The sequence below is a fragment of the Tupaia chinensis genome, unplaced genomic scaffold, assembly GCF_000334495.1.
Source record: "Tupaia chinensis unplaced genomic scaffold, TupChi_1.0 Scaffold139935_1, whole genome shotgun sequence".
NCBI lineage: Eukaryota > Metazoa > Chordata > Mammalia > Scandentia > Tupaiidae > Tupaia > Tupaia belangeri.
This window is the reverse complement of record NW_006199814.1, coordinates 2,603,783-2,616,282: the sequence shown is the minus strand read 5'-3', so window position 1 is coordinate 2,616,282 and position 12,500 is coordinate 2,603,783.

Sequence of the window (12,500 nt, the reverse complement as noted above, 5' to 3'; positions counted from 1 at the left end):
AAATGAGAACTATTTCTTATGTTAGAATGCATTATATGTAACTGGTAGAATAGTACTTCAAAACACTGATTATTTTCTTGTAGCTTGTCCACAGATGAAATCATGTCCATGAAGATAAGGTAGGTTCCACAGTGCTTCTCGAATACATTCCATAATCAAACAGGTTAAGCCATATAATCTGATAAAAATGCTGAAGTCCATATACAGTCTTGTGGGCACTGTAAGACTACCAGATTCAATACATTATTAGAAATAAGCGTGGGTATTTTGGTTTAAAGTTGTTTTTGTTTTTATTTATAATTCTTGTTTTCGTCTCTGTGCTCTGTGGAATTCTGAAAAAAAAAGCTATGGTTTCAGAGTTTATTCAAGAGCAAAAGTTCAAAATATTTTCTTACCTTTGTGTAACTATTGATAAAGGGAAAATGACTTTGAAAAGCTTGATATTTTCAACAAAAGCAACATTTTTCTGTAGTCATTATGATTAATATAGCTATCTATTGTCCATTTTTTAAAAACTACACATAACTAAACATTTTTCATTGTCGTCACATAAATTATTTCTACGCCTTTTATTATCAAAAATTGTGTAAGCTTTTCTTCTGTATATTCTATCTGATGACACTCTTAAATGGATATATTTTCAATTGTACTAAAAATTCTCTCTGAACTTTCAAACCTTAGAAATAGTATCTAAAAGAAATTTCAAAGTACTTTTTTCTTTCTTTTTTTGCCTATCATGTGTCTCCCCTGTAATGATGCTTAGCTAGATCAAGTAAACTGAGGTATTTCCTTTCTAAATGGCAGAATGACTAGAACTAGAGGTTTGTACCTTTACCTTAGATTTCAAGAAGGGTATGTCTTTGTAATAAATAGAGGTCAGTTTGGAAATGACCTAACTAATACTGTTCATCCCTTATTGGACAATGTCTAGGAAAGAGCTCGTGACTCCTGAAGGCTTCAGTTCACCAGGCTAGGGAAGCTCTAATGAAGTCTTCTGTTTCCTTATCTTTTACTTTGTACTTTTACTCAGTTTCATTTATTCTTCTTCACCATAACACAGAGAACAGCTACTGTCATTTAGGAAGCTATGAGAGCTTTGGTAGCTGAAGCCATCCTTAACCATTGTTGTGTGATCCTACCCTATTATTTTTGGTAGCAACCTACATATTGGCTACCAAAGCACCGCATTCTAATTAAGTGTGCACATATGTGGTTGACTCTCCTAAGCCAGAACTGTATCTATTTCATATCTAACCCCCTCCCCCCCATTACCTAGCAAAATGTCTAATAAATGACAGGCTCTTAAAAGTGTTGACTAAACAGATTTGAAGCGAGGATAGAAGTCGCAATGCTACTGTAAGGAGCTGTCAGAGCCATAACGTCGCCTGGTGGGTCAGAAGAAGATGCTGTCATGATAATAGTACTAGAGGTGGTATCTGCCTCTGTGATCACACTCTCTGACAGTCACTGCATTCCTTCAAAACTTAAAGAATCAAGTGAAGGAAACTGGAAAGGAATATCTTGTCTCCTGTTTATTACACTAGATCATCATCTGAATGAATCTGTAAGCAAGGCTATAAACTGAATATTGCATACATCTTTATAAACATACATATGTGTTTAGTGTGGAAGTTCCATAAACACCTTTCCCCCCTTCTTTTCACATCTAGTCCATCACCAGGCTTAGTTGTGAAGTTGGGCTGGAGCTCAATTGCCTAGGTTCAAATCCTGATTCTACCACTGATAAGCAATTTACCTTGATATATTGGTATATTGGTATAGTTTCTCTGTTTCTGTTTTCTCATTTTTGCAAGAGAGAAAGTGCTAGTACTAGACTTAGGAGCGTCTTGTAACTACTAGCAGAGTTATAATACTTAAAGCAGCACCATACAGGTATAATTTATTTATTTATCTAATCTACCCTTTTTTTTGGCTCCCGTAGCCATAATCTTAAATCGTTCCCAGGTCTTTTCCTGCCTTGATTTGTTTCCTTTCTAAACTGTCATCCAAACAACTACGGGTTAATGTTAACTGCATTTTCCAGAGTTACCTATCTAGAAAGCACCACTGATCATAACTCTTGCCTAAAACCTCCCAGTAACTTCTCATTCAGTCTCTAGAAAGTCCTCATGCTTACCAGCAGTTGGCGTAATGGCTATGTCACTGTACTCTTATGTAGCTGATCACAGTTTGAGTCCTGGAGCCAGTGGCTTAAACTTACTCCAAGTGTGTGTGCATGCCCAAGATCCCAAGAGGAGAATGGAGAAGAAGGGATTGTGGTGCGGTCATCTCCCCTGGGGGGGGCTTTCTTGCTTAAATCTCTCTGTCTCTCTCTGTCTTTCTGGCGAGTGCACATGTCCTGTAGCAAAAAAAGTCTCCAAAAGAAGAAAGTCCTCGTGCTTTAACTATTTTCTATATACTCCTGTTAATCTTTTCTCAGCCTCCCATTCATTTGTCCCAACCCTGAGCTATAGCCCACCAGATTCTTAATAATTTCCAGTAATCCTTGTGCCCTTTCTAATCTCTGTAACTTTGCATATGTCCTGTGCATGAGAGTGTATAGCACTATTAACTTCAACTCACACTTTACAACAACTAACGAACTCTCACCTGAAACTTTTCTGATCTTCTAAATCCCCACCTCCTTGCCCCAAAAACAGTAATAGTCATTACCCCCTATTTTAATAACTGTTGTATGTCTTCTTAACATAAATTTCTTGAAAGCAAGGTCAATATATATTACCCATCAATGTATATGAAGCCCCTAAAGTCATGGTTTATATACATGATTATTGAATGAATGAATGAATTTCTGCCTGCATGCCTTTTCTAATGGCCAACTTAGTTATTCATTCATTTATTTTAATATGGCCGGAGAGAAACACAGAGAGAGACAGAGAGAGGGAAATGAGAAGCAAGCCACCAGGTCCAGGACTCAAACCGTGGTCTGCCGTGTGGGAGTGTCCAGCACCTTAACCACCACGCCACCTGCTGGTTCACATAAAGTAAAATTTCAAAAATCTAAAATTATATGCTTTCACACTCATCAAGAATAATCCTACAAGGCACTATAGTATAGTGTAGTGGTTCTCAAAGTGTAGTTCCTGGGTCAGGAACAGCAGCTTTGCCCAGGACTTTATTAGGAATACAGTTTTTGCCCCCTTGTCAGACATTCTGAATCAGAAACTCTGAGGATGAGACCCCAAAACTTGTGTTTGCATAGGCTTTCCAAGTGATTCTGATACACTCTCCATTTTGAGAATCATGCAAGTAGTTAGAGCAAGTTGTGGAGCCAGATTGCCTGGGCTCAATTACCAGCTCTACCTTATTAGTGCTTGGACAGCAGATGAACCTTCCTTAACATCTCTGGGTCTCAGCTTCTTCATCTATAAAATGAGAATGATAATAATTAGTGTTGCTATGATCATTAAATGAGTTAATACACAGAAAGTACTTACTACAGTGCTTAATCAATTAATGACATTTATTATAACATATATTAAGTCTGATTCTTACAAAACCACTATCCTCATAAAATGCTTTCCCTATGGGATATTCTTCATATTTTTTCATTCTTTGGATTTTATATTCAGAATATGTTTTCATGTTGGTAAAATTGATAAGAAAATGAGACTTCCAGTTCACTAGGGTACAGTTTAGCTGAGCTAAGTTTAATTTAAAAAAAAAAAAAAGTATGTAAGAAGTTGTCCTAATACAATCAGCCTTCCTGGAAATATTTAAATAAAATGTAAGTTCTCTAGGTTTGATTAAGTGCAATGGTCTGACATGCAGTCCTCTGCCCAGCAATTCATAAATTTTCATTTTAGAAAACTAAAATGTAAGTAAGGTGTTTCATGGCTTTCATAGAAATTCTTTTCATTCTTTGTCACATAAATATCACTTTGCAGATATCTTAGCATACTGTGAGACTTATCATTCCATGAGTTAATGTGGACTTGTAGGCTTGTTCTTCAACTACAATATTTAAGATTATTTTGAATGCATTTTAATTAGGATATAATTGAAAATGAAAACCCTAGATGAGGTAAATAATCTCATGATTAATACTGTAAGGAGATGAAAAAGGCTACAGTGAAAAATACTCTCTAAAACAGCATGTTTAATTTTAGGTATCCCAATTTGAGAATGCAAATTAAGGAAAGTTTCAAAAATTCAAAACAATTAAGAGAAAAGGTGACAGTAATTAATGAAGAAAGCTTGCAGGATCTCACTTGATAGAACATGGTGAAGCAGTGCTTGGAGGTAGAAATGATAATTTACTGATATTTAAGGAATGTGAACAATGAGAAAGAATATGATTTTCTAAAAATATTGGTACAGTGGGAATAATTAGGGATATTAGGAAGAATTTTTAAGGGAGAAAAGTGAAAAGAACCCAAGAAGAAAACTTTTAGACTATGATATGAATTTATAGTTTAGGTCTTTAACATTACAACAACTTTCAGTTTCAGTAGTCGACTAATTCATGTGATAAACTGGCTTTTATACCTATAAATGTAATACAGAGAGTACAATAGTATTTTAAAGAAATTTAGTGGGGAAAAATAGGCCCAACTTCTGATATCCTGAAATTTATATTTGATAAATATAGAAATAATATGTAAATGCTTTGTTTATAAGCACTAAGTGACTATTTCAAAACTCCTAGTAATTATAGTCTTAGCATATTTCTGTATGTTAATTTGTCAGCATTGAAATAACAGTCAACAAAAAAACATTGTCTGCTTAGACAGAGAATTCCTATTGCTGGTAGAAGAAACCTTGTGAGTTAATTCATTAAAGAAACTTCTAAGAAATGTATCAGGCTTTATGTAAAGCATGGGCAGAGAAGTTTCAAGTTTAGGCTTTCTGATACCAGGGATAATGTAAATAAGGTAAAAAAAAATGAACTCAATAGAGATTATGAAAAGTCAAATACTAGACGGAATTGCTGACTTTTCGACTGGTTAGTCTGAAGTGAGCCCTCTCCTCTATAAGACTCAATTTTCCTATATCTGTAATGGGAATAATAATAGCTGCCCTGCCCAACTCAGGGCGATGTATGAATCAACTTAATACAATCATGTATACCACAATGGTTAAAAAGATGAAACTCTACATTAAGAAAATTTATTGAACAATTTCTGTAAAGATCCCTTTTTTGAGTAAAATGATTGTAGCACCTAACTGTTAATTATCCTACATCTTTGATTTCTTAAAATAGAAAAATGAGGCTATTTTAGATGAAGACAAATCTATTTATTATATGAATTTCAAGAACATAAGTCATTTCTCAGCAGTAAATCTGATTTCTGTCATTCACTTGTAGTTTATAATTTAAATATGTAAAATATTTAAATGCTGGCTATATGATTTTCTGCTACATAACACATTGGCCCCAAATAGGCTATCATATCTTGTGATCATGTGGGTCACAAATTTTGATAGGTCTCGGTGTAGAAAGTTTTGTTTCATTGGCATTAATCGAAGACATCAGTAGTATTCTGCTAGTGGCTACTCTGGTCTGGAAAGACCCCAATGATTCTACTTACTTACCTCCATAGAACCTTGACCAGTACGTCTGGAAGACTAAAATCAGTAAAACACTCTATTTTTATGAGGTCACACTGCCTCTCCACATGGCTTCTGCAAGCTGAACTTCTTACATGGCTTGAGGTTCTTGGAAACTAAGGTGGAACTGTTAATCCTTTCAAAGACAAATCCCAGAAATAGCATGGTGTTGGTTTCTTCATATTCTAGTGACCAAGGCAGTCATAGGCTAGCCCAGATCCAAGAGAGAAAATGGACCCCACATCTTGATAGAGGCATGTCAAAGAATGTGCAGCTATTTGAAGGATAAGTAAAATATGTATGAAATTAAAATATTTTTGACTGAATTTCTTCAAGCAAGTTAATAAGACTGACTTCCGTTATAGGTACATACCAGTAAATTCACTAGTATGAGTCATTTTAGTAGAAATAATTAAATCATTTACAGGTCTTGCTATGTGCTTTGACTTAGACTAATGCTTACCATTACAAGGTTAAAAAAACAGGTATGGCCTGACCCCATAGCCTGATGTTTAAGGGAGCTAGATCCCACATGACCAACATTACTGTTGGAGTCCTGGTCCCAGCAGCTTTATAAACATAGCAGGCAAGTGTGCATGTGTGCCCCAAATCTTGATAAGGTAGAGAAATGGGAGAAGGGATTGTGGTGCGACCATACCCCATTAAGGGATACTTTCTCCTTCTCCCCTTTCTCTGTCTCAGGTGAATGCACACACATTCTGACAAAAAAAAAAAAAAAAAAACAGAAAAAAACAGTTAAATTTATTTGATATAGTTAAGCATGTGACCAAGCAATAGGATCGGTGTTTATTTTTAAATTGTTCAGGTCATTAAAAAGAGTGAATCTGTTCAGGCTACATAGCTAAATGTACAACTCTTTAAAATTATTAATAAATCTACATATAATAATGTTTCAGTAAACATATACACATTATCAGTAAGTTTGAAGTAAAATGTCAGGTGACAGTACTACATTTTGTATATTAATGGGAAAAATCTGCTTTGTTCATGTGTGAAGGAAGTTTAGGAAAATAAATTAGTGTATATTCTTTAATGAAGGCCTCATAAAATAGGTTTTATGTGTGTGTGTGTGTGTGTGTGTGTGTGTGTGTGTGTTTTATTTTTGAAATAGATCATATGCACTTGCCAGAGACAGACGAAGATAGAATGAGAAGAGAGAGAGGGAAGAAAAAGTGAGAAATCATTGCCTCAGCGGGCGTAGCTCTGCTCAATCCCTTCTCTGTTCTCTTTAGATTTGGGGCATGTATGCACAGAGGGATCTGGCATGTTTTTCAGGCAGCTGGTGTGATATTCAAGCCATGCCATTGGCCATGGGGGATTTAGCCACGTCAACCATTATGCCACCAGCTAGCCCTGTAAATAGATCTTATTCACTAATGATTCATTAACATTATCTAAAATTATATGTACTATGCTTACTTTTTTATTAATAAAAACTTTTAGGAAAATTCAGTCAACATAAATGTTGGCATCTTTATAGTATGTTCAGGGCAATCAACTTTAGGTTGCTTGTTCATTTGCTAAGAATTCTATATTATCAGGCACTTTTCATATCTACAGTTCTATGACCTAACTTTATTTTTTTATTACTTTTTTTTAGAGGTTTTTGCTATAGGACGCGTGTGCTTGCCAGAAAGACAAGAGAGACAGAGAAACAAAAAGCGAGAAATCACCCCCCAGGGGGGTTGGCCACACTACAATCCCTTCTCCTCCAATCTCCTCTCGGAATCTTGGGCGTGCACACACATGTGCCCAGCATGAGTTTAAGCCACCGGGTCCAGGTCTCGAACCACGGTCAACTACTTGGGAATCCAGAGACATAGCCATTACGCCAACTGCTGGTCTTTTATGGCTTAACTTCATAATGACTGACCCATGACACTAATTATACTGAAATAACACCTTTGTCTTCAAAAGAAGATTAAGTATTGTACTGTATTAATTTAAATTTATATTTTCTTACTAGCCTTTAGAAAAACTATAAAGTATGCATCGTGTAGATATATATGGACTACATAGATTTCTATATATATGCATGATATAGATATAAAATATTTATTTGGAGTAATGGAAGTCACAATCACAGCTTAATAGCTATAAAATGACACTGTCACTCTTCTTTTTTGGAATTTTTATCTTTTCCCATTGTAATTTTAGTAACACAAATATAATACTGAATATCAAATATAGAGAATTATATATAAATAAGAAAAGAGCATCTTTAGTTTTTACTGAAGTGATCATTGTCAAAATTTAGCATTGGAACTAGTCCTAACTACATAGTTGAAAGGAAAATATTGATTAATTTGAGTGGCTGAAATAAAAATAACTCTTAAAATTCATGTACTTTATAAAATCATATGTCAATGTATTTATTAACTATCTGTAGACATCAGACCAAATATCTAGGATACAAAGATAAAGAAAACATGCTCCTTGTCTTCATGAGTAGAAATGCATTAGCAAAAGAAAAACGACTTATCTCGAAGTTGGCAGGCGACATGGTGGTTAAGGACGCCGAACTCCCAAATGACCAACCACAGTTCAAGTCCCAGACCTGGCAGCTTACTTTCTCACTTTTCCTCTCTCTCTCCCCCTCTCTCTCTTTCTCTCTCCAGTCAAATTAAAAATAAATAAATAGATAAATGAAGTTAAATAAAATAATCCATAAAAAAAGAAAAAAGACATGTCTTTATCCCATGTAATGAGCATGGCTTGTGCAAAGATGAAAGAATGAAAATGATGACTGGAATTATTGCAAATTGATGGGATTGACAAATATAAAGTATGTGAATGTGAAGTGGCAGTGGCAGTGAAAAGTAGAAACAATACCATAAAGTATCATTTTAGATCATGCTAAGGAAGTTGGATGTTTTTCTACAGAAGAAGAAAATGCAGTGAATAAATAAACTAGCCCTGGGATCTAATTTATCAGAAATTTTACTCTAGGAGCATTTTAGAGCAGGAGTTAGACTATTACAGTGCTCCTGCCAAATCCATCTACTGCCCTATTTTACAAATAAAGTTTTATTGTAATACATTTACACCCATTCTTTTACATAGTATCTGTGGTAACTCTTGTGCTGTATAAGAAATTGAATAGTAGCGATGGAGACTGTATGGATACATAGTGTAAAATATTTATTTCCTGACCCCTTTACAGAAACAGTTTGCTGACTCCTGATATAGAGACTTGACGGGGACAGTTTGGAATTGGAGACAGAACCGGAGGGAGCAATAGTTATGGCCTCCACTAAGTTAGTGGTGGTAGGAATACAGAGAAGAGATCTTAAGGATGTTTACCATATAAAGTAGTAGGACTGCACAATTTATTAAATGAAGAATAAGGAAAAGTCTAGGATGACTCCCAGGTTCTTGGCTTGTGTCTTTGGTTTGATGTGATAAAAGTCTAACCAATGACAAGCTTTGATAAATGCTCTGATGAGTGACATAAGCAATCATAATTGCTTTCCACATGTCTATTTGGGAGCATATTCAGATACAAATATCTGTAGACCCAGATTTTTCTTTCTTAGAGATTTTTGCTATAGGGCACATGCATGTGCTGAAAAGACAGAGAGGCAACGAGACTGAAAGTGAGAAATCACACCACGGAGGGGATGACCACACTGTAGTCCTTTCTCCATTCTCCTCTCAGGATTTTGGGCACACACGTACACTCACATTCCTGGCATGTTTCAAGCTTCTGGGTTCAGGTCTCAAACTGTGGTCAGCCATGTGGGAGTCCAGTGCCTTTAACCACTATGCCACCTGCCAGCCCCTAGGCACACATTTTAAGAGAGAGGTTCAGAACATTTAATGGTAACTGAAAAATAGACTTTTCTTTTTTGTGGGAAGTTTTTGCTATAGGGTGCATGTGCTCGCCAGAAAAACAGAGAGAGACAGAGAGACAGAGAGTGAGAGATCACCCCCAGGAGGTATAGCCACGCCCCAATCCCTTCTCTTCCATTATCCTCTTGGGATCTTGGGCACGCATGCACACGCACCCAGCATGAGTTTAAGCCACCAGGTCTGGGACTTGAACCGCAATTGACTACATGGGAGTCCAGCAATGTAGCCATTATGCTATCTGCTGGCCCCTGAAAATAGACTTTGTTATGGTCATTGAATGAGAAGAGTGGGAAGAAGATATGTTAGGTAATAGAAGACCAAATGTAGGCTTTTGGTACCTAACAGCAGGCAAAACATATTCCAGTGAAAAGAAACTGGCAGAAAGAAGCTGGGGATAGGACCAAAATAATTGTCTTAATAATCATGCTGTATAAGAAGGATTTATTTTTAACTATATATTCTTTCTAAGACAATGACTTGATACCTTAAAATGTAACCAGATAGCATGTTTAGCCCAGGTTATACACTGCATTAAACTAAATATGAAATATGATCCCTTTTGGCTGTTTTTAGATGTTGGGCAGATAGTTGCTATTACACAAACAAGAAAAAATTCAGGAGGAAACTCTCAATCATGTTTCTGATGAAGAGGTTTTATGGAATGTCCATTTAATGCTGGTGTTTTGGAAATGACCTATCAACTGTATTACATCAGAGATCTACAATGTATAATCATTTCCAGAATATTTAAAGTGTGATTATATCCATATTATATAAAAATCCATGTGATAAAAGGCCATGTTCCAATATGATTCTTTCATGATTGTAAGCTCCTCCGCTTGTCACTAACACATCCATTTCAGTTAAAACTAATTGTTAAAAACATGAAACTTTATCAGAGAAACCTAACATTTTATAAAAAGCTCTCAGTATATGAATTTGTTTTGAGATATGTCACTTTATTTATTTCAAATCTAATTTTATAACTGTTTCAGAACTTTATACGTTTGTTTTTTAAAACATATATCAATTGCCCCATGTTTTGCTGTAAAGTGAAAATACCCATATATGTAAATCACACTAATAGTGATGAGTTATGAAAAGTTAAAGGGCACTTAGTAGGAAAGATAAAAATAATTTCATTTAACCAGTAAGATAGTGATATAATCAAGGTTAACATAGCATATTCCTCTTCTAATATAATTTCATGTGAATAAATGTGAGATTTGAATAAAGTGAAACCATCATTTAAACATATTGTAATATCTGCATGTAGTGTTATATAATCTGCAACTAAGATTAAAATAGACCATTTAGTTGTTTAAAATTCTTTTTTCATTGTACTCCACTTCAGAGAGGGGAAAACATGGTAGAAGTTATAGAAGTTTACTTACATCTTATACATATAAATAAATTCATGATTATAACAGGTATTGAATAAATGACAATTATAAAGTTTATAATTGAAATGTACTCTTTGAAAAGGCACTTTTACTAACTCTGCTATAGCTAATGACTATTCCACTTTGAGACCATGTTGTCAGATAAGTTACCTTTACAAACTGGGGTAAAAAGGCATATATAAAGAATAAGATACTGAAATTTTTTTTTTTAAAGATGAGCTTTTCTATAGTCATTTCATTTTCTGGTTTCCAGAAGTCTTGCATTAAATGAGAACCCTCAGTCGCTAGCTTCTGCATTTGCCTGTTTCTGGTGTTAATTATCTTTTGTTTGCCCTTGATAATCCTGAGGTTGGTATGCAGATGATATGAAGGCTGCAGAATCATCTCAAAGTGTAAAAAACAATGGCATTGTCAGTTCGGCATCACAACACTTTATAAATTATGAATGTTACCCACATTAAGGAGAGTGGTAGACTTTTAAAATTACTTCCATGAATAGATTAAATTATAAGTATTATTACATTTCATTTTATTAAGTGCATCTTAGTAGTTATTAGAGCAAATGAACATGTTCTCTCAATTACATAATAACATTAGAACTAAAAATTATGCATCAACACTCCCAGATGCATAATGGAGCATTGTATATTAATCACTTTAAACAATATTTTTGAGTTTATATAAAGGCAATTATTACCTATTGAACAATAACATTATTTTATTGGTTTATTAAAATTCTGTTTAACAATACTTCTTTTATAAAAAAGCTCTAGGTCTTCTCCACTTTTTCATAGAAATATAATACATACAAGTAGTCCAATTTACCTATGTTCAGTGATGCTTGTCTTACTACAAAAATAATAAGATGATATACATATAACAGAAAGTCCCTAAAATACATTTAAGATTAACACTTCATATTATATGAAAACCAATTGAAAATTATATTATTAGAAGTTTTGCTTATCCATTTGACAGTTATAGTTTAATGTTACACTAATAACTACTTAAGTACATTCATGTTAGTGTTAATTTGGAACAAAGAAAAGTTATAAATATGAATGCAATCTACTTATATCTTTAAGATACATGTTAGAGTACTTTTGCTAGCTTAGTATCTCTGAATTATCTAAAAGGAATATTTTTGTATTTCCCATTTAATATGCTAAACTCAAATTTAATTCTATTTATTTTACTTTAATTAATGGTTTGTTTAAAATAATGATTTTTGCATAGTACAATAGAATATGAACTGAATGTTAGGAATTGAAATTTTTTTGTTATCTCAAACTGTATTGTTTTAATATTAAAATCTTATTTATTTAAGGAATGCTTTTTATAAATCTGGTTATAATTTAATATAGCAGTTTCCAATACTAACATGACTTTCTGTGCATGATTGTACAAAACCACTGATGTCCTTAAGGCTGGGGAAAGATGTCATCTCAGTTAACATTAATTTAACAAAATAAGCAAAAGTTTCTTTATATTTTCTGAAAAGCTATGGAAAATAGACTTTGTAAATCATAGTAACCATGACTTAATTAACATGATTTTGAAAATCTAAACTTTAAAATGGGAAAATGAATTAGTCTTTCACATTATTAGCTGTATATTGTCATCTTTTTGATTTAGCAAATTCATTATTTATAA